We start from the raw sequence: 23,445 nt of genomic DNA on the forward strand, positions 1-23,445 counted from the left end.
CAGACACTTAACTGAGCCACCCAGGAGCCCCCCAAGGTGCCTTCCTGATACAGCAGTTTCGATACTTTGAAAAGTGTTCACTGTCTTGTTCCATTTGTTCCTCACGGACATCCCTGGCAGAAGGGAGATATTATCACCCCAGCTTACAGATGGGTAACCTGAGGCTCAAAAGCAAAGGCCCACTAGACCTCCGAAAGGCCAAGTCCCAGGCCTGTGATGTGGTACAAGTGTGGAGAGCAGGGGTGGGCCGATGGCAGCCTCCCCCAACCAGGAGGAGGAAGAGGTGGATGGGGACACCAGGAGGCATTGCTGACGAGCCTGCATCGATCGTGACTGTCAGCAGCAACTGGCCCACATTTTGTCCCCTCCATAACACACCCGGTTTCAAAGCCACATCAAAGTGGTGTTCTTTCCAGCACACTGGGCTCTTTATAGACAGAATTGAAAAGGGGAGGAGGGCGGGGGGTGGAAATCAATGCGTGCTGCTGCTGTTTGGCATAGCATCCTTCCCGGATACTGCAATCCCCGAAGGTTCCAGAACAGCCTCATGTTTGCATGAACCTCAAGGAAAGCAGCCTTGTGATACGCCTTGGATAACCCAGCCTTCCTGTGGATAGATGCTCTTTTCCCTCTTTTGCCAAGGAGATCGTGACATCAAGTTACAAGGCAGTTCATGGGTTCTCTGGCTGTGTTCTAGACCCTTTGAAACTCAAGGCTCTGGGGAGAGTGAAGGAGTGGTGGTCTTAACTCTTCATGTTTTTCTTACATAATCAAGCTACTAAACAACATGGATGAAGCTACTGGATCATCAAGAAAGTTCCCTGCTTTAGGGGAACAGTAGTCGAGAACAAGGCTCTCCAAGTCAATAAAATGGTACAAATGCCATGCAAAGGGGACAACCAGACTAGAAATTTCTGGAGGGCCCCCTTCCTGCTTTGCATGGAGCCTGAACGTCAGCAGCATTCAAGCAATTGCTTGATGCCAAAAGAATGAAAAACGAGTCTTCCAAAACAAGCGAACCCCAGCTATACTCATTCCCTGGATACAAGGCCAGAGCTGAAATGGGACCGCCTGTGTTCAGTGAGAGCACAGAACTAGCCAGGGGGTCCAGTCCCAATCCATCACCGCCCATCCCTTCTCTGCAGCACCACCAGGGGATCTTCCTGAAGGTTCTCAGTGGAGTCTTGGCAGCCCAATCCATTTGTTTGGCAGAGTGATGACCGTCTGAGGGGACAAGTAGAATAATGGGAAGTCCAAAGGAGGACATTGGTGGGTTTCAAGGATTTTTCTGCAAATCCGCAGGACAAGCATGGGCTGCCCTGGATAGTCTGTGAGATAATTGGCTGAAAGCCCACAAACAGAGCCAGTGTTAGCATAGGATATGGAAATAGAGTCTTCCTACAAAACCCTTTGTCCCAAAGATGGGATGACTGCCACACTGACAGGATCCTTGACCGAAATGGTCTTGCTGTTTCCACACTCTGAATGGTCTTTCAATCTTTCCTACACAAGATGGCCCAAGTTATTTCCTTCATAAACGGAGGGTTTCTTCTGACCAACATTAACTGAGTGCCTACTAAGTGCCAGGCCCTCAGGTCTACAGGAAAAGGATAAACAGAGACTCAGCCCAGAATGATCCAAGGAGGGCACAAACCCCCGCATGCCAGCCCGGAGGGGAAACCCAGGGAGGGCTTCCTGGAGAAAGGCAGCCAGTTCAATGCTTGGAAAGGAGAGAGGAGAGGAGGCCAGCGTTCCCAGCTGGGAGTCCTCAGAATTGCACACCTCTGGAGTTCATACCCACATCTGGGTGGTGCCCAGAGAGCAGCACAGAATCTGCTCAAAGCCAAGGGAGCGGAGCTGGGGTTGAGACAGGGAGCAGGATGGAGCTCTGGTCCCCATCCACCCCTTCGAGCAGAGCTGCACATGGGTGTAAAATTCACACTTGTACTTCACACTTGTACTGAGGTTTCCATGGATTTAAGAGAAGAAAAACTATAAAATGAAAGATGAACTCCTGAACAGGCCATTCGAGGCTCCCAGACGCTAACAAGTCCCATCTCCTCCCACCTCAGTTGGAGGAACACCGTTGGACTGGAAAAGCCTAGACGGAGAGCCTGCACAGAATTTCCTGGAGGGGAGCGCATCTCATCTCTCAGGACACCCACCTCCAACAAGCGTGGGCTGGCGCGGCAGAGGCCAAGAGGGTATCAGAGAACTCACCTCCACCTCCGCAGCACACGCTGCCTTCCGTCCATCTCGTCTCCAAATGGAAGGAGAAAGAAGCAGCAGAAAGGCAAGCCTGGGACCAGACTGGGATCAGGGAGGTAGGAAGGGTGGCATGAAATGAATCCAGGAAACCAAATTCATGCTTCAAAGACAGGTCCAGAAGGATCTGGGGGGCCTTGAAGGTCAACACTGGAGGGAAATATACAGGGTGGCCCACCTAGAACAGGACCCCACTCACTTGATTCTAGACAAGCAAGTCACCTGTCCATGCCTCAGTTTGCTGACCTGAGAAATGGCAAGAATGTCTCCCGTCTTCATTGCATGAGGTGATGTGCTGAAAACTATATAGCACCTTAGCCAGGTAAGAGCTGCTTCCAGAGCACCAGGGCCTGGTAACAGGAGTTATCAGATACTCTGGCCTCTCCTTTCCTTTCCCTCTCCCCATCATTCTGGAGCAGAGGTCTTCAACTCCGCCTGCCTTCGGTACACCCTACCCCTAATCCAGCCCAGGGAGCTTCGAAATGGTGCAGCTTCCTGGCCCCTCCCAGACTTACTGGGCCTGGGAATCAGCATTTCAGACAAGGTTCTCATTACATTTTTACGCACTCTGCATAAGCTCAGCTTTTCTGGAAGAACTTCAAGAAGTAAAACACGAGTTCAGCCCCTGCAGGCACTTTGACTGGCATGGGTAAGCTTAGGACAAAAGTGCCTGACACTGATTACCAAGGAAATGCCTCGAGAAATGTAATTCGTAGGAATCATTGACAGCAAACACCGACATGGTGTTCCCACATGCCAGGCACTGTTCTCTGCCCTTTCAATGGATGAATTCAGTTAATATTTGCATGTCCCCATGGGATAATGTCTGTTATTCCCATTCTATCAGAGAGGAAACTGAAGCACGGAGCTCCTAATCACATCTCTGGACTTCTAGCTTTTTCCAGTCACCCCAACATGCTGTCGTAAGAAGAAACAAAGGCTTGGGTGTCTGGCTCTCTGGGTTCAAAGCCTGGCTCTCCCACCTTTAGCCATGTGGCCAAGAGCAAGTCTCTTAAACTTTCTCAGCCTCATTTTTCCCATCTACTCAATGGAGCCAATACAGCTCAGGCAGAGCTCTGGCCAGCGTGACAGGAGGAGGGGTGGAGCAGCAGCTGACTAGGAGGGAGAGTGTCCTGCCCCTCCCTGCCCCCTCCCAGCCTGAGTCAGGCCTCCTCCCCGCCAGAGTCTTAGATGCTGACTCATCATCCTGGCTTCCTTTCTGAGGCACAGGGACTTTGAGTCACGCCTTGGATGAGATTCTCTGGAGTTGGGTCCCATGGAAGAACTGCAGCTTCAGGCCACCAAAAAAAACCACAAGGCGATCTTTCTTCCCCATCCATGCCAAGGCAAGCTCAGGCCAGGAGGTTTCGGTGAGCCTGGTGGGGAGCCCCCAGCTCTGTTCGGATCTAAGGTCCAACCTGGAGGGGGCAGCCAGAATCCAGTCCACCACCCCTCAGCAGGGCCTCAGCCCTTGCTGACCAGGCTGATTCTGCTAAGTTCTCAAGAACACCTGATTGACACTAAATAAATCATCACCACATTCCGCCTGGAAAGTTTCCTTACCAAGAAACCCAGTGAAGATCCAATGTGTGTTTGCCCCTCTCGTAGCAGAAGGCCAACAATCAAGACCAAGAACCCCGTTTGCCACAGTCCCAACAGAGGGGTCTGGAGGGCCAAGTTCCAGCTCTGGCTCAGCCTTGGCCACTCATACCCTGTCTCTGAGCCTCAGTTTCCATCTGTCAAATGGGAAGACGCTAGATCAGGAACGTGTGTGAGTTTTTAATTCCATCCCAAATTATCAAACCAACTGTTAGTGATCCTGGATTTGCTTGTTGCTCCAGAAGATCCCCTCTGGGGATGGAAGACCCCAATAGGTGCTGGAAGATCTCCCTGGAAAGCCAAATCAAACACCGCCACCCCAATGGTCAACTCCCTGCTCGGGACTGCACCCAAGAGATTATAGGGGAACGGGGCGGAGGGAAGGAGCCATTCAATTCATTCAACGCATGTAATTGAACTTCTCTCAAGTGCCAGCCCTGGGCCAGGTACCAGGCTACTGGGTGAGGCAGGCAAAGCCTCCCTTCTCACCCTCTTGTGGGGAACGAGGTCCCACAAAACTAAGAGGTCACAGGTCAGGGGACACACCAGATCTCACTGCTTACACCAGGGTACTGTCCCTCTGACAGGTGCCCATCAATTCCTGATCACCTCTATCTCCCCCTACCCTCTGACCCCCACCCCTGGGCCACACCAGCACTTACCCCCTTCACCTGCATTTCTCCCCCTGAATGGGTGAGCACCTTGAAGGCAGGGGCAGGGGTTCGCACTCTCTGTATCTTGCTTATTTCAACTCACATTTGTGAAAGTCAGTGAAGACTCAACTTTCGGTACAGGTGGTGGGGCTGGTGGGCTTGCCTTCAAACTGCATTTTCCTAGCAAGAGCACAGTTTGTATTTGGATACTTGGTTCCTTTGAGGTGGCTGAGAACATTAAGTATGGCCGATGGACATTATGAAGAGAATAAAGCTCTCCTGTGTGGCCACGGGCTGAACTCTGAATCTCCAATCTTTTCCCAGTAATTTAAAGGAAGCAAAGGAACTGAAGAGCCCAGGGCGTCTGTGAAGAAGACCTGAGCCTGAACCTTCCCCAACCAGATTTCCTCCCCCACTGGCTGCCAGGCACCTCCCCCTTCCCAGCCAGAGAGGGGTGCTGCCCCTGACCCACAGGGACATCTGACAGCAGAGGCAACAGACGGGAGAGGGTGGCTGGGGGCTGGGGCGGTGACGGAAAACATCCACTAAATCCCAGCTTCAGCCACTAAAGTGACAGAGGTGGTGACAGCGCGTTCCCCCCCCCCCCCAAGCCCACCACTCTCCACATGCCCTGCCCTCCCTGCCCCAGGCTGAATCAGAGACCTCGGATCTCCCAGGAACCTCAGAGCAATTCCAGCTGTTCTTCCCCCAGGAGGGCAAGAGAGGCGGGTCCCTCCGGGAGACCGGGGGAGCGGGGAGGTGGGCGGAGGCGAAAATGACGCCACTGCAACCCTGGCCAGCGCTGGGCCGTCACTTGCCCACAAGACCCCTCTGGACTAGGCCACCTCTTCGGAGCCGCCACAGCGCCCACCCCGGGCCACCTCGGGGGACGCACCCTGCCCGGCGGCGCTGGCGGACACTCGCTCCCGCGCGTTTGGCACGCACTGTGACACACTCGGACCCTCCCCCCCAACACACACACATACACACACACCCCACCCTGGCTTCGAAGCTGAATTGGCCCCCGCCCCTCAGATGCATATAGGCTCAGGGCTCAGTCTGGAAACCAGACACACCCACGCCCCTTTCTCCAGCCCCGGCTCGCCGCTCTCCCCTACCCACCTCCTTTCTACACACGCGCGCGCAAACCCTCCTTCCCCAGACACCCCACTCCGAGGATACACCCCTCCCCAACACAAACGCGCGCGCGCACACACATACACATACATACACACACACACACGTACATGCGCTCGCTCGCGCTCTCTCTCCCTCTCTCTCTCTCCCAAGCCCTTCCCCTGCTCCCACTTCCAGTGCGCTCTCAGGCCTGCGGCCCCAGCTGTGACTCCGGGTGGCGCTGGGAAGCGCGATGAAGGTGTTCCCCCTGCGGCTCGCCACACCGCCCGAAACCCAAGATCCCACTTTCCCAGCTGGGGAAAGGTGAGCGGAGACCTGTCTTTTTTCCTCCTCTTAGCTAATCGAACCCCCACCCCATTCCAGCGGCGGCCGCGCCCCAAAGCCCCTCCTTGCGCCCGCGCCACAGGGTCGCCACGCACTTGCAGCTCCGGGGGCCACAAAGGGCGGTCCAGAAGCTGCAGCAGCACCCACGGGCGATCGATCCCTCCCTGCCCGGCACGAGGAGGGTGTCGGGCTTACCTAAGCTATAGAGAGAAAGGCAAAAGCAGCCCTGGAGCTTGGCTGGAGGCTCGGCTGCCAGCGGGCGCGGAGGAGAGTGGCGAGGATGGGCGTGCGTTCCGTAGTCGGAGCTCGGAGCCAGGCGAGGTTTGTTTATGCCCGGGCGGCGGGCGACTTTATAGACGCCGCGGCCCCGCCCCGCGCTCGCCCCGCCCCGGCCTTCCGGAACCCGCACACGGCGGGGACACACCCCTTGCCGCTCCCTCCTCCCCGGCGCTCTTCCCGCTCCCGCCAGTGCGCCGGGCCGGGCCGGGCCGGGCCGAAGCAGAGCGCGGCGGGCGCCCGCCGGAGCCGCCGCCTGTTGCGCAAGCCTTTGTAGGGGCGCGGCGGGGAGGGGCCTCCCGGCTCCCGCTGCGGTTCGACTGGGCTGTCGCCTCCGTCGCTCGCAAGGCCAAAGCCTCCTAGTGTGCGGTGGGCGCGTGTGCCCTGGAGGTGCGTCTGTGTGCTCGCGCGTGGGCATGTGCGCGCTCGCGTGTGTGCATGTGCTGTGTGTCTCTGTGTGACCGAAGAGCCCCATCTCGGTCTCAGAGTTTCTGGAGTCCCATCGCGCCACGCCCTGACATCCCTTGTGGGCGACTCCCTACTTCCTCCAAGTCTCAAGATCTTAGCTCCGGAGCCCCGTTTAACTGCCTTCCCGCGGCTCTGTCCTTGGCTTCCCCGCGAGCAGCTACCAGCCATTCTTACCCCATGCCCCTTCCTTGTTGCATCATCTCTCCGCTGAAATCCTTGCTCCCACTCAATCTCTTCCATTTTGTTCGCCCCATCCGCCGCCCCTCCCCTCCCCAGTTCTAAGCCCACCAGTCCTAGTCCTTTCCCTCTCAGGGCCTTCTCTCCTCCCCCAGGAGCCCTGGCAGGGAGGATCCTTGCTCCTTAGTCTTCTGCTTCCCAGAACTTGTCCGGAGCACCCTTTCCACCCTTAGCTGCCCTTCTCTGCTGCCTTGTTTTTGTTTAAAGATTACCTCTGTGTTCTCAACCCACACTGTGTATTAGAATTACGAGACGACCGTTTTTTTTTTAATAAAGGTGCGTACCAGGACTCCATCCTAGGCCAGTTCTATCGGAACCTAAGGGAGTGCAGACAAGGAATGGGGGTGTTTTAAGAGCTCTCTAGGTGGTTCAAATGTGCAGCCAGGTGAGAACCCCTGCACTGGAGGAACATCATTTTATAAGTAAAGGAAGACCCAGTCACTGTCCCCAGGCCCCTGCCAGGACTTGTATTGGCAGCCTTAAGTGCCCTTCCCCCACCCTCCCTCTTCAGGCTGACGATAGCCCTCTTCCCTCCACCAGCCCAGACTCTGCTCAAGGCAAGGGACCCGGCTCACTGTGCATCCCATTTGCCTCCATAGGCCCTGACATTTACTTAATCCTGTCATTCCTCAAATATTTATTGAGCCACTGCGTTGAGCAGGGTTCTGTGCTCTGCCAATGGGGAAAGGACTCCGGGAGGCAAAGTCCTTCCCCTCAGGAGCACAGCAGAGGAAACAGAGTCTCTGTTTCCCCACCCACACAACAAGAAGGCTACACCGAGCTCGTTCATTCCACACCTGGATCGAGCACCTGCTATGTCCAGGCACTGTCCTAGACCCTAAGGACATGGTCATGAACAACAAGTTTGCGTCCTCCAGAGCCACCCTGCTATTTGAAGACCCTTCTGGATGGAGCAGTCTTTTACCCACTCTCATAAATCCATCTTCCCTTACCGTCTCTATTTCGCTTTCAACAAACATTTATTGAGCGCCACTGGTTTATTACCTGCCAAAGATACAGAGCCAAGTTCAAAATTACGGAGGAAGCTGCCTGCTCCTTCAACAAATTAAAACGCTAGTATGTGGGCTGAGGAAGGGCATTTTGCCAAGAGAGGCCATTTCAAGATCCTCCTTTGAGGAAGTCTTTGGGCAGAGCACGCAGAGCAGCCCAGACCTACAGCCAGAGGCCCCCGAGTTGCTCTATGGGAACCCCAACTATCCGGAAGACGATGAGCAGAGAACAAATTCAGGCAGAGGGGAGGGAAAGTGCCAGAGGCATAGAGAGGAGAAAAAGAATTGTAACCGCGGAGGAGGAGAATTTCAGAGAGCAGCGGCGTTCTAAACCCAGGTTGAGAGGAGATGGTTGCAGAGTCCAAATCCACTTGGAGATACTCTGAGGAAGGGGCCACTGGATCCCGCCCCCCCCCCCCGCAGGTCCAGAACAGCCAGTCTCCCCGCATGTGTTGTTTCTTCCACTAGCACCAGATGAAACCGTGTTCTTGTACCCAAGGTGGCCGCACTAGAGGAAAGTCTGAGGGACACAACTCCAGATGCACATACCTGTAGAAGATCCCCATCCTCCAGAGCAATCTGGGAGCTGAGAGCCGCCCACCACACCCCCACACCCCCCCTGCCCCCGCCCAGACCAGCTGAGGCAGCAAAAGCGCTTGGAGCCCAATGTGGGTGCAACTGAATGGAGCTGTTTAAATTATTTCTTTTTCTCGCTGGTCAGGAATAGAATTAGATTTGCTTAGTAAATGAGTATGTGCTACAAATGCATCACGGGATGAGACTGGAGTTTCTGGACTCATGGCCTCTGGAAATTTCTATTTAGCAACACCTTAGATTTGATCATAGAGTATCTTGACTAAAAGGACCATAGGACTGATGAGGTTGCGGAATATGAGTGAGGTTCAGTGGGGTGGAGTCCGGAGCCGACGACCAAGAAGGAATTCTTGAGACATCTTTGGTGCAAAATTGGCTGTTTATTAAAGCACAGGGACAGGACCCGTGGGCAGAAAGAGCTGTTGCACCCGGGTTGGGAGGGGTGGCTGATTATATACTATGGGGTTGGGGGAGGTGAGGAAACAGGGAGGTTGAGAAAATACTTTCATATGTCAAAGAAGACTCACAGGATACCGGAGGCCTGGCCATTGTCAGGTTAAGGTCCTTACCCCTCTAGTAAGGCATTAACATGAAGATAGGTGGGAACTTCCTGGATTCCTAGAAGTATCTGTCTAGGGTCTGCAGGTTATAAAGACATTTAATTGTATTTACAAGACTCAAGTCTTGCAGGACTGTGGTCTCTATAGGTTAACTATTTCTTTGTCCTTTAGGGCAGCCAGCAGTGCCTGAGGAATGTCACATACATCCCTTGGGGGGGGGGCGGTTTGCAGGGTGTCAGTTTCTGCTTTGTCCTCCGCTTGCCTTCTGTTCCCTCATCAGGACTGCTTTATTCCCAACCTTCTTGCTTGGAATACATGGGTACTCGGGGTTGAGAGAGATCCAAGAGAAAGCTGGGGTTCAGAAGAACTCCTGCTTCCAACATTGAGGAGCGGTGGTAGTGTGGGCAGTTACCCCCCTCTCCGCACATGCACCTGGAGCAAATGAGTGAGAGAGGCCACTAGGTCTTCCCACCACAGTTCAGGAGCCCGAGGTTGCGGTCCCATATTGTCTTCCTGTTAAGATGAGAAAATGTCCCGGAAAAGCCAGCATCTCCCAGCTCCAGTACTGGGCCCCCCCCTCCATCCTCCAGAATCCACGTCTCCCTCCCTTCTGGATCATTCTAATCCACAAATACACATTCACTGCAATTCACGACCCACCCTATTATCCCAACTGCCCTCTGGTTCCTGTAGCCCTCTTCCTCTCCCCCACTTTCTCCACCAAACTACTCTAAACAGGTGTCTATACACATCCCTCCATCTCCTTATGTCCCCTTCCTTTTACTTTTAAGTGCTTAATTTATCAAGTTCCTGGACAAATACTTCCGCCAACCTTGTTAGGAAAAGCAATTGTCTTCCCTCCCCTTCCCACCTCTCTGGCTCTACACCCAAGGGCAAGGGCTTGGATTTCCTGCCTCAGCCTCATCATCAACAACAACAACAAAAACCAAAACCAACAACAACAACAAAAAAAAACCAAACCAAAACATAATAATAGAGTTAACACGTGTAAAGTGCCTAGAACAAGCTCTTGCTCCTGATAAAATGTTAGCGGCCGTCATCATCATCACTGTCATTATCCCGGGCCATCTTTCCTGGCATCTTGCTCCATACAGAAATCCAGAAGTATTGGTTGAGTAAGTGAGCAGATGCCAAGTGCTTCTCTCTGAATCCTCCCTACTTTCTGCAGCCTTGCTTGGACCATGTCAGGAGGGGAAGGGATCTTTCTCCTCCCTTCGGGAGTCTACGTGGGAGGACCTCCATGTGTGGACCTTGGTACATTCTCCCAGGGCTCTGAGAGCACGCCTACTCTATAGTATCCAGCTGTGAGCAGTCGGGACCATTCCACCGCAGCCTGCGTGTTAGCCTGTGCTCTGGGCACAGAATGGTCCTTAACTTTGAATAAACAAAGATGTATACAACTTTGGACCCCTAGGTCAGTTACTCTTTACTCCTGGTTTGGAATAGTTTGTCAGAGCTGCTGAAATGAATCACCACAAACTGGGTGGCTTAAAACAACAGAAATGTATTATCCCACAGTCCTGGAGGCCCAGAGTCGAAAAGCAAGGTGTCAGCAGAGTCCTGCTCCCTCTGAAGGCTCTAGGGAAGAATTCCTTCCTTGTACACGGTGTTCCCAGCTTCTGGTGTGTGCTGGCAGTCCTTGCTGTCTCTTGGCCCATGGCTGCGTCACTCCGATCCCTGCCTCTGTCATGACATGGCCTTCTCCCTGGATGTTTCCATCTCTAGCTCTTCTCTTCTAATAAGGGCACCAGTGAGATTGAATTAAGGGCCCACGCTAATCCAGTATGACTTCATCTTACCCTAACTAACTACATCTGCAAAGACCTCATCCTGAATAAGGTCACACGTTGAGGTTCCCCGTGGAAATGAATTTCAGGGGGACAGGATTCACCCCGGCATGTGGCTCATGTGTGTTTCACAAATATTTGTAGCATATCTGCAAAAGACGTGCTTCTTGGTCTGCTCAGATCAAGCCTAAGGATGCTTCTGGAGGGTCTCACAGGAGTTCCTGTGGGCTTTCCAGTAGCTGCCCTGCTTTTGTCATCTGCCCTCCCCAGTTCCCTGCGGGCCCTGCTTGGCTGTCATCTTGAGCAACCTAATCGCCGCTTCTGCCTAATTAAGGCTTCTGCTTCGGTTGCCTGCCAAGCCCACCACCCCCTCCCCGGGTGGCCATGCAGATGCCCCTGCACTTGCCCAGACATTCCCCTCCCTTCCCCAGACTCTGGGTTACTCATCGCTTCCCCTAACATCCTCACCTCTGAACGTTTGCCCACACTGTTTCCCCTTCCAGAAAGCCCCCCAGGCCTCCTTTCCCTCTGGAGATTTCATTCACCAAGGGAAAACACTAAGATTACTCACTCCCCATTTCACCTCTCCTGCTTCCGGCCCGTCTCTCCCTGAAATTAGGCACATGGGGTGCCTGGCATTGCCAATGACTGGGGAGTGGAAGTGACCTGTATCACTTTGGATGGCAACTTTATTTTTTTTAAAGATTTTATTTATTTATATGTCAGAGAGAATGTGCACAAGCATTGGGAGCGATAGGCAGAGGGAGAAGAAGGCTCCCCACTGAGCAAGGAGCCCAATGCGGGACTTGATCCCAGGACCCTGCAATCATGACCTGAGCCACCCAGACATCCCCGGATGGCAACTTTAATAGCCAGCATGTGATTCACCTTGCTGTCCTGCTACTGTGACAAGCAACCCCCCAGATAGTGCGGTTCCATCCTTTGGGGCCTGGCAGGGGGAGACATGGAGCAGAGCCCCGCACTGACCCAAAGTAGACATGGGACATGGGGAAGAAATAAACTGCCACTAGGACTTTGAGCGGATTTGTCACTGCAGCCCCCGCAGCCCACCCTGACTGGATCCGTGTCCTCCCAGGCCACGTCAAATGTCAACTCTTCCAGGAAACCTCTCTTGTTCTTCTCCAACCAGATTCATTTTTCAAGTTCAATACCTAGCTGTCAAGCATTCACGAGCCTTTCAAGCACAGTGTGAGGTTCAGGAATAAAGGGATGAATACAACAGTGTCCTGCCTATGTGCTTGCAGGTGTCCTCAGGTAAGCACAGAGGGTCTCAGAAGACTCCATGACCCGAGAGTCTCGCCTGCTCTGGAAGGTCTGGAAGAACCATCCCCGGAAAGGGATATTCGAAGCAGGCAGCCATGAGATGAGGCATGGGCGGGGGAGCATGACCTCACCGCCTTCTGTTCTGGGAACGTTGCATGTTTTCCTTTCTTTTTGTTAGTCAGAACGCCTTAGTGTATATGTGGCATAAATACAATTTCAAATGGCTGAAGCAGCCAGAGGAAAGGCATAGCTGTGGGCTCCTGGAGCCCTGAAGTCCAGTGGAGGTTGGCTTCAGGTACAGCTGGAACCAGGGCCTGACGTCACCAGGCCCCTGCCTCTCGAGCTCTCAGTATCTCTCAGATTCCTTTACTCCAAGTTAGCTTTGTTCTCAGGCCGGTCCTTTCTAGATTCAATCAGAAGGTTATCAGGGAACTGCAGGTCAGGGAGCTAGAGAATTCCTCATCTCTGAGGAGGGCAGAGCCCTGGGAAATTTTTCCTCCTTTTCTCTGGGAGGCCATGGGAGCTGTGAGGAGCCCGAATGTATGCGTGGCAGGCACTCCTCCTAAAATCGTTGGCCCTTAACCCTCCGCCCACCTTCCTGGCCTGACCATCTACCTTCCCCACCATCACCAACTGCTCCTTCCTGTCAGACCGGCCTGCCTGCCCCAGCCAGTCATGCCAGGCATCTTCGCACTCCGTGCCTTTGCTTGAATCTCTGCAGGGCAGAGCTCATGGCCAGCAGGGGCAGCGGCTCCTCCCTTTTGCGAACACACCAACTTGCACGGGGCAGGCAAGACTTCAGTGGTGTTTGCTGACTGAATGTACGGGAGGAGGGAGGGAAGAGGGGAAGGAGGACGGGGCTTTGAACGTACGTACAGACAACTGGAGCAGATTTCATTTGCTCCTTGGCACTTTCAAAACTGTAATCTGCTCCTTTTTCCTCCGAGGCCGTGTTTCCCTTTGCCATAGAGGTGGTCCCTGATGTTCAGAGCCAGCGCTTGTCTTGGAGAAGTTACCCCTGAGCCTCAGTCTCCCCCCTGGCTCCTGACCGATGGGCCCTACCCACCATTACCTGGAACCTGGATCAAGAAATGCAAAAGGATTTTGTAGTCGTCGTGACATTGACTTGCCAAGCGGATCCCTGAAGGACCGTCACGTGACTTTGCCTTCCTTGTGTTACACTGAAGCTCAGTCAGCCCGCCTCTGCTGGACCTAGCGGTGAATTCCATCTTGCTCCATAAATTATCCTGCCCGATGTTATTACAATTAGGAAGGCAGGTCTGTTGCCTTTCCCCCCCACTCGCAGTGCTTTCTGAAACTAAATGGAAATGACTCTCGGGTTCACCCCTTGCTAGGAGCCTCTTAAACCACAACTCAGTAGTGACATTGATTCTGCAGGGCCTGTTGCTCCTTCTTTAGGGACAGAAACTGATATTTTCATCCCGCCCAGGCATTCTGGCCATGTGTGCCTTTGACCACCACCAGGATCAAATTCAAGAGAAGGAGCTCTGCAATCCAGCCCCCACTCTGGGGAGCACAGTGCAAGCATTCACCCCGAGGACTGCAAAGGCTCAGATGATAGTGCTGTGTGTGCACGGCGGGGGGGCAGGGGGTGGCGCAGAGCGAGAGAAGTTAGTATCATTTTCAAGGTACAAGAAGACCAAGGCCTAGCTGTCCTGTTCCTAAGCAAAGAAGGGAGAACTGTGGAGGGGACACCAATACGCCCTTACTCAATCTGGTGAGGGTCAATGAGTTCACCTGAGCAGGTGCACAGGGTTGTACTTAATACTCTTTCTTAAAAGGGTGGAGCACGCGGACATTTCAGATGGAAGCCCTCCCCTCCCCCATCCTGTGGGCAATGTGGGTGCCCATTTCACACACGAGGACGCTGAGGCCCAGATTTGACTAATGACACAAACCAATCCGTCTCGGCCCAGGCCTGGGGAGGTAGCCCCAGTGGCTGCCAGACCGCATGACTGCTGGACTGAGAGCTGGTGTCATTCTCTAAGGGGGAGGAAGCACAGCCAAGGGGTGTCAGTAGAAGGGAAAACATGGCTGCCACAGTCCCACCAGCCAGCCAGGTGGAAGCAGGGGACAGAGTCCCCAGAGCCGTATCTGGGGCCGAGGGGCGTTCTGAGTCACCCAGTCTTCCTGAAACAAACAGACAATCCCTGGTGCGTAGCAAGTCAAAAGGCGCACTTGTCCAGGTAGACAGTGGTTTTACCTTTACACAGGCGCATTCAATGTCAGCAGACCATGCTTTAATCTTGAGCGTATTATAAACTAAGAGGTGCTATAAAAATGGTTGCTGCCATAACAACAAAAAAATTCAGAAATAAATATTCCCTGTGGAGGTATTAGAAAATTCAGATAGGTGTGAAATACATACGACAACAAAGATCACGAAAAATTAGAATAAGCCACCCCTCAGTAATAATCTCTATTAATATCTTGGTGCTTGTTGCTCTAGAAATTTTTCTATGGGTATGTGTGTATGTGTGTGAAAATATATATTAAAAATTTATGATAGCATTTAATTACGAGTAGGTATTTTGACAACAGCTTGTAAAAATGACTACTGACTTTGTTATAACCTGCTTTTTTTCACGTAACCAGATGTGATGAACATCTTTGCAGTCGAAAAAAACCCCGCCCACACATTTCTTTTTACTTTCTTATCGTAAAATACAGCATGCCTGAAACAGGACATGCATCAAATGTAAGGGTCGAGTATAATGGATTAATTATGAAATGAACGCCCCAGAGCATATAGCTAATGCCTGGGCCAAGGCAGGGAATACGGCCGCCCCATGGAAGCTCTTGCTGCTGACAACAGCACCATCCACGAGCCAATGAGATTGTTCTTAACAATGCGTGATATTTATCCCCTTATATGGAGGGACGATGCTTCATATAAGGTTTCTAATAAGAAGAGCTAATACCTATTTAGCACAAAGGTCCTGGGGACTGTCCTAAACCATTTGCATGTAATAATGATAATCTTCACCACGTCTCCAAGACATAGGGTGCTATTTTTATCATCCCTACTTTATAAATGGAAAAACCGAGGCAGAAAAAAATACGAAGTAATTTGCCCAAGACTCCCAGCAAATAAGTGGTAGGGCTAGAAATCAGATCCAGGCGGTCTATCTCCCAAGTTTGTCCCTAACCACCATGTCTGGATGGCCTCCAAACCTACATTCTTTCTCCTAAACCACCACGTGCCTTCTCAATCCAAGGGGCTCTGCAAACGCTCTGTTATGTGATGTTGGTGGGCAGATGCTTGGAGCCAACATTCTAGCTGGAGAACCCGGACAACCAGAGAGAAGGCACCTGGCCCTCGGTCTGGTCCTAGTCTTGTGACTCTGAATCCACTTACATCAGTTCCCACCACGCCTCTGCAGAAAGGGAGAAGGGCTCTGCTGATGATGTCACCTCCTCCCTGGCCACGCCTCCCCCACCGCAGGGGGCAGTGGGACTGCTGTCCGAAGTGGTGATAATGGGCTTAATCATTATGTGAGTGACTGTGGGAGGCTTCCTGTGGCTGATTATTAATAGAAGCTTAGGAAGGTGTGCACGTTCCGGGACAGGCCAGTGGTTTGGGTTGCGAGGCTAGCTTAGTCTCTTGGATTTTCTGGAGTCATCTGGATGATTCAGACTCTGGGCTGTCTCCCTTGACTCATCCCCTGGCTGAGGGCTTGGATTTCCACCTTCGGGGCACCACATTCCCAAGGCAAATTGCTGTCTCACCTCCCTCCTTGCTCCTGATTTACGCCATCTTTTCCAGACTGTAGAAACTGAAGCTTCTAGTCCTCAAGACCTGGGTCTATATCCTGGGAGGCCTTGGCTAGATTGTCTAACCTCTTGGAACCTCATCTTGAAATGGGCATGGCAGCATCTAAGTGGTTGCAAGCACGTAGCGGCCATGCGTGACCCAGCCCTCAGACTGGTCACTCTGAGGCTGCCACCATGCCATCTGGCTACTACAGGGCTTGACTGCCTCTGTCCCTTTGCATATGCTGTTCCCTGGAATGTGAACATCCTTCCCTGGCCTCTCATCCTTTCCTCACGTGGGGCGTGACCGTCCTATGAGGAAGTAGAATTTATTGCAATATTAAATAGCGGGATTCTTCTCTTTATCTTTTCCTCCAGGGCTGTAGGGAAGAAACCTGGCCACTTGGAGCCCTCTCGATCTGGCTGTAAGATTATCAGACTCGATGCACCACATGGACCTTGCTGGCGTTCGTTTCAGCAATGACTAAAGCAAGCAAGGTGTTGTTCCAAGCATCCCAGAAGCAAAGGAGAGAAGCTTGAAGGTGAAAAAGGAAGACCCCTCTGCCTGGGGTGGGGGCAAGGCTTGGATGCTGTTAGCAGCAGCGACCCTTGACCCTGGGCCTTGAGGAAGAAGGGGAGCTGTAGTATCCTCACCCGTCCTCTCCAGAGGGTCCGCTGCCCAGGCAGTCCCCTTGCCCGGGAGAAAGCCTGCGTGACCCCATCTCTGGCTTCCCCATCACACAGCCCCAGAGACTGCATGACACTCGGTGTGGGGGCGCTGGTGCCCCACTCTTGACAGAGACGGGATCTCCCACAGGGCTGGCTGTAAGTCAGGTTTAACCTGATGTCAGGAGAATAAAGCATTGGGGATTTCTTGCACCCTTGAGTGTGTGGCCTGCGATCTTGACGCAGCACACGTGCAGCGGGCACCCGCATCCCCGCGTGAGAGGGAGCACAGCGTATGGAGTTCTCCTGCAGAGAGCGTGCCTTGAGGCTGCATGAGTCAAGAAAGAGAGCAGATGCAGGTCTGGTGGAGACGCTTCCAGAACGCCTGGACCTGTACGAAATACCGCAGCTGGTAGCACAGGTGGCTGTTTGTAAATTACTTCCAATGAAATGAAATTTCCAGCTAGCCACCTTCCAAGTACTTGATAGCCCCATGTGTCCAGCGGCCACTGTCCTAGCCAGCACATAGCTCCATCGTGGCAGAAAGTTCTGGTGGGCGGTGCTAAGGAGCACAGGGCAGTTCCCCAGGGAGCCTCGGGAAACAAACTTTCTCCATGCCGCCTGACAGCGGCTGAAGACCTCCATCGGTCTTTAGGGACGGCTCTAAGGATTTCCGAGATGGAGCATGGAAGAAGAGGCTTAGAGAAAACATGACAGAAAACAAAGCTCTCTGCTGAGAAAGTGTGAGGCAGGTGGTTTGCACCTGGCCTGCATAGGGATGTTGTGGCTGCTTTGTTCTTCGAGGCACACAAATCGGTCCCTCCTTCTGAGGCCTTCCAGGATGCGCTTTTGAGGTGAACCCTCCGCTGTTATGTTCCCCTGTGGCACTCTGAGGAAGGCCGTAGGATGTCTACTTCACATGGAAGCCCCATTTTCTTTTCTCTTCTTTTCTTTTCTTTTCTTTTCTTTTCTTTTCTTTTCTTTTCTCCCCCCCCCCCCCAACCCGCCGGCCCCGGCTCAGTCAGTAGAGCATGCAACTGGATCTTGAGGTCATGAGATCGAACCCCTCATTGGGCATAGAGATTATTTAATTAAAGAAAGCAAACTAAGACAAAAGAAGCCTCATTTTCTATTGCAGTTCCGTCTCTTTGCGTGCTAGCTAGGTCTTTGAGAAAAATCTCCTAATCACCAGTATGTCCCCGGCAATCTGAGCCTGGCCGGCACACAGTAGGCGCTTAATAAATGTTGACAAGATGGATGGATGGATACGTTGCCAGGCGGCAGGCTGGCTTGGGGTGGCTGATTTTGATCTCCAGCATAACGGGGTTTAAAGCTCATCATTTCCAGGAAATCTTTGCGGATTGCAACCCCCAACTCCGGGCGGAATCCTACGAGTTTAGGAGCCAGAGAACTGTCTGTAGTGATTCAAGATCTCCCCTCTGCTTTCCTAGGTTCACAGAACAGGCTTTGGAGCTACAGCTAGGAAAGCGGAGAGATCAGTGGCCAGAACCTGGGGAAGGGGAGAGGGGGAGGCTGAAACTCAGTGGACGCAAGAGGAGGAGAAGGGCCCAGGGACCTGAGGCGTTTGGAGTGGACAAGCCCTCCTGTCTGTTTGCACAGCACCGGGTGCAGGTCTCAGGGGCAGCCGCTGGACCCGCGTCTCACTGCTTCTCTGACATTCGCACCCTGCCCACGCCTGCCTGCGGGCTCAGTCACGTCCTCCTCGTCGGCTGCGTCCCCCACGCACGCTGCGTCAGCCTCCCAAGATTCAGGTAAGCCTCTGGCTGGGGCCCAAGGTGTGTCTGGCAAGGCTCACCTGCTGCGCGGTGGTGACTGCGCACGGCATGGCCCCTCCTCCGCACAAACAAAGAAATCCCCTCTCTTCACACTTGGGCGCTCACTTTGTCTCTACGCATTCCTCACTAGATAGTGGAGAGATATCAATGACAACATCATTTTATGGCATTTTAATCTTCTTCCGAGAAACGTTTGAAACAGCATTCGCTCACCCATTCATCATTCATCCATTCCCCCTTTGGTCCAAGAGTATTTCCTACTATGACCAAAGTGTTCTGCTGTTTCACTGACTGCTGGAGGTCCGGAACACACGAGGAACCCCTGCCCTGGAGCTCGGGTGGGGCAGGTCCACGGGAGGTAATCAGCGCAATTATGGCTTTTACTTACTGAGTGCTCATTCTGTGCCGGTCCTGTTCTTAGTGCTTTCTATATTTGAAGCTTCAGAACATTCTTATGAGGGAGATACTATTATCATCCCAATTTTATAGATGAGGAAAACGAGCACAGAGAGGTTAAGTGAAAAAATGCCACACAGCTTAGAGGAGTTTGTGAGGGCTGCCGTACGTAGCAAAATGCCACAGACTGGGGGCTTCAACAACAGAAGTTTATTTCTTTACAGTTCTGGAAGCTGGGTGTCCTAGATCAAGGTGTCAGCGGGGTTGGTTTCTTCTGCGACCGTTCTCCTTGGGGTGTGGATGCAGTCTTCTCCCTGTCTCTTCACATGGTCTCCCCGCTGTCTGGCTGTGTCCTAATCTCCTCTTCTTATAAGGACACAGTCATGATGGATTAGGGCCCACCCTAATGACCTCATTTTAACTTAGTTAGCTTTTTAAACCTCCTGTCTTCAAGTAGTCACATTTTGAGGTCCTTGGGGTTAGGACTTCAAAGTATGAATTTTGGGGGGGACACAGTGACAGAGTCAGGATATGAACCCAGGCTGGTGGCTCCAGGCTGCTGGATCTCACAGAGGATGGCCACAGTGGAAGACAGAGCCACAGAGAGCCCCTAATCCGAGGCTGGGGGAGTCCCAGAGCAGGGGACTCCAGGAAGGGGTGAGAGGAAGTGATGGCTGGTGACTTCCAAGCCCAGCCAGGCCTCACAGCTCTCCAAGCCCTGGATACCCCACATTCCCTGGGAGCTCTCCGGCTCCAAAAGGACCTCCTTACATGGCCAGGGAATCTCCCCTCCCCTGGAGTGGAGCAACAGATACGTGAGCAGAAGAAAAGATTCTCCTCTCCATCAGGCATCTTGCTGGGAATTGCCCCACAGGACCCAACCAATTCAGACAATAACCCTGCGAATTAGTGATTGTTATCTGCCAAAGGAAAAAATGCAAGCCAGGTTCTTTGTGGCCCTACCTTTCCCCTACATCTCAGAGACATCTTGTCGGAGAATATTTTAAGTGGGGGATCTGTATCAATTATGGGCTCCAATAATACTATATATAACAAGACAGGCTCAGAGAAGGGATATGGTTTATTGAAGTCACAAAATCTATTCTAATTGGAACTAGGACCCCCAACTGAATGGACTGTGAACCTATGGGGGGTAGGGACTGTGTATGTCTTAGTCACCCTGAATCCCCAGAATGGAGAACCAGAGGAGCACAAAGTGAGCTTTTCATACATATTTGTTTGAAGAATGAATGAATGAATGAACAATGAGTAAATTAATTCCCAGCCCAAGGCCTTCTTTTACCCCAAATCACCCAAGAAGGAGTGAGTTCTATTCATTTTCCTCTTCATCCTCCATAACAGAACACCAGATTTTAACACAAAACCAGCCAAAATAAACATGATATTTTCTAGTTTCCCTTGTATGAGACTAAGGTTTTGGACAATACTAAGTTTTAAGTAGAAGTAGTTAAAATCTAGGAAGTATACTTAAACAGAGGAAGCATGCATGAATAGATTTGCTTCCTTCTTAATGATGGCAAGAATGAAATGCAATGGCTGGGGCTCCAGCAGCTATGATGGACCATGAGGTAACATTAGGCATGAAACATAACAGAACGAGAGATGGAACCTGGGTTATTGATACCACAGGACAGAAATCTGACTCAGACAGGTGTAGTTTGGAGGGGTTTGTCCTGCTACATATCAGTTATTTAAACAGATAGGAAATTCCTTCAGTCAACTTACCAGTTCTGGGACCTTGGGGAAGAAGCCATTTAAACTCTCTGAGCCTTAATTTTGTCACCTGCACAATGGGGATAATAACGTCAACCTCAATGTTTGCTAAGATGAAGAGATAAAATTCGATTTCCTGGCAAACAGTAGGCACTTCATAAATACCCTCTGTTCCTTCCCATCCCCCCAGGGCCATGACAGTGAGCGCCTAGAGGACTTATGCCAGGTAAGCTTGATATACAGAACTTATTTCAAGAGCACAAATAGAGAAGGACATGCATTTGTCCTACATGATCTCCTGCCTGCAGGTGAGCCAGAGAGAGGTGGAGCTCATGCCAGGGGATAGCCCCCCAGATGCAGCAAGACCTTGCAGGAAAGTTTTGCCTTCTGCCTCAGTCCACATCACACCAAAGAGAAATGTGTCAATGTCAATGAAATATTAAGTGAGTTGGAAGCAGCAACATATTTCAGTGGTTTTCATAATTAAATATTAAAATTATTTTATATTTAAATTTCTGATAGAATCTGAGAAATCAGGTAGCAAGATTGTAATGGGGCATTGAAGACTACTCTAGAGTGGAGAAATGACTTTCATCTCTCTTGCATAGTGGTGGATGAGAAATGGCACCTTGTATTGAGAAGAATTCTCTGTGTCATATCAACTAGTGATGTCTGCTCTTCATATCAACTAGTGATGTCTGTCCTGGGCACAGAGCAGATAGGTGAGCATATACACATGGTTAGGGTATTTGTCATCCCTGAGCTAGTTCCTTCCTATCTACTGGTTAAACCTAGTAATCCTAGTTAATAGCTGGGTAGCAGCTCAGAGACCTCCCCTTGGCATAGGTCTGTCTCTAGGCAGAGCTGAAAACGAAAGATGTGTTGATTTGGATCCTGTATTAGGTTACCCAGAACTGAGCACAGAAGACTGAGCTCTTTACACACATTATTTCTGACCTCCCAACAATTTTGCAAGCTAGGCACGAGTATGCCCATTTTACAGATTGGGAAACTGATTTCTGAGAGTAAAAGTGATTTCTCTGAACTGTTAAGTGACTGTTGAGAGGCAGAGCTGGAATCTTCCATTCGGCCCCACTGTGTTCCATGAGGCCAACAATTACAGAAGCTTTCTTTCTCTTCTGCCCTTGCTGAGTTATCCAGCCAACCTCCTCCTCCCCCATTTGGCTTTGACTCTGGGGCACAGCCTTGGCTTTCACCACAGACAGTTGTGTGGTTCCTCCAGTGGTTGGGAAATGCTGTGTTTTGTCCCACACAGGTCAGCTTACAGTAGGAACACGTTCTTCACGGATTCACCTTTAGACAGTCATTTCTCTGCAAGCAGAGGCAAGGCTGGATGCTGACTCAGGAATGCCTGGATGATCTGGGATTGCTTGTTCCAGCAGAACTGGGAGGTTGAAAACCTGTGTTCTCTCCACCAGCTCCTCACATGTGGGCCAAGAAACCAAGGGACCTCAGCAGTCTCATCATGGGTGTGCAGGAACCTTCTGTCCCCTCTTACCTGTACCCCATCTTTGTATCACTTTTGTGCTAATTTTGCAAATGTATCAACGCTAAGTAAATTTGAATAAGGAATATATTCTATCAGCTTTAACAAATAAACCATATAAAAAGGTATGTGTGAAAATGTCTTATTTCTGCTCCTGTCCCCATCCATTGTGCTCCCTGTCCCCTACCATAATAACCACTTCTATTACTTTTGTGTATATCCGTTCTGAGTTTCCCAGAGAAAACACACCCGTATATGAACAGATATGATTATTATGTGAAAGTTAGCACAATGTATACATTGTATTACACCTTGTGCCTTGTTTATTTCAAATAACAATATATATTCAAGCTCTTTCCGGATAACACATAAAGAATGTCCTGGTGGGTTTTTTTGATTATTGCATGTATTCCCCTGAATGGATTACTAGATCATTCGATTAGTCTTCACTTGATAGATATTAGTTTTATTTCCAACATTTACTACAAACAACGCTGCAATAATATATGTCACTTAGTAACTGAGCAAGATTATCGGTTGGATAAATTCGCAGAAGTGGGACTGCTGGTTCAAAGGGTACGTGCTTTTACAACTTTGCTACTATTGCCAAATTGCCCTCCATAAACTCCTACCAATTTACACTCTCACCAGCAATAAACCAGTGTCCACCCAACTTCACCAACAGAATGTGTTGTTGATATTCAGTTTTTAGAATCAGTCCGATTGGTGAATAATGGTACCTTAGTATTGTTTTATTTGATTATCATTTATGTGGTGTCCAGTTATACATCTTTTTTTGATAGTTTTTAGAGTCATTTATGTTTTTTACTATAAAGTTTCCATTGATATCTTTTACCCATTTGGGGGATTCCTATTCTTTTTCTTGTTTATTCCTTTGAGCTCTTGACTTATTAGGAATGTTCAAAGATTAAAAGAGCCCTGTGCAGGGCGTAGTATGCAGAACTGAGCCAGCGGTCCCAATAGGAATGGAGAGCGGTGGACAGCTCCAAGACAAAATTGGCATGATTGGGTTGGCTGCCTGAGATGAATGAGGAAGAGGGAAAAGTTAGGTTGATTCTTAGGTTTCTGGCTTGAGCAAGTCTGAGCCTGGAGAAGCTATTCACAGAGACCAGAAACACTAGGGAGATAGGGAGATTCTAAGCCTTGTTTCAACCAAGTTGAGGTGTGTGGGGGACATGGCCCTAGCAATGTCCAGTGGGTGATTGATGACATATTTCTGGAGCAGAAGAAAAGATCTGAGCTAACCTGGAGGGATCAGCATGTTGTGGGTGGCATCTGAAGATAGACACATCTCTTCACCTTCCACAGATTAGAAATATATTCCCCAAGACAGAGT

At 51.1% G+C, this 23,445-nt stretch overlaps 1 protein-coding gene and 1 long non-coding RNA gene across 2 annotated transcripts in view; one reads left to right on the forward strand and one right to left on the reverse strand.

Moving 5' to 3' along the window:
- The window catches only part of NDRG1 (N-myc downstream regulated 1), a 55,227-nt gene extending 48,896 nt beyond the window's left edge, over positions 1-6,331 (reverse strand). Inside the window, exon 1 of the mRNA XM_026495378.4 lies at positions 6,174-6,331. The gene's annotated coding sequence lies outside the window, so the exon portion shown is untranslated. The remainder of the gene's footprint in view (positions 1-6,173) is intronic.
- Positions 6,332-6,441: 110 nt separating this feature from the next.
- LOC130542874 (uncharacterized) lies at positions 6,442-22,196 on the forward strand. The gene is made up of 6 exons (XR_008957746.1): positions 6,442-6,644; positions 13,163-13,493; positions 16,368-16,531; positions 18,276-18,427; positions 20,772-20,807; positions 21,858-22,196. It is a non-coding gene; the product is annotated as an uncharacterized LOC130542874 (long non-coding RNA).
- The last annotated feature ends 1,249 nt before the right edge of the window (positions 22,197-23,445 follow it).

The sequence above is a fragment of the Ursus arctos genome, unplaced genomic scaffold (assembly GCF_023065955.2).
Source record: "Ursus arctos isolate Adak ecotype North America unplaced genomic scaffold, UrsArc2.0 scaffold_6, whole genome shotgun sequence".
In the NCBI taxonomy this organism is placed as follows: Eukaryota; Metazoa; Chordata; class Mammalia; order Carnivora; family Ursidae; genus Ursus; species Ursus arctos.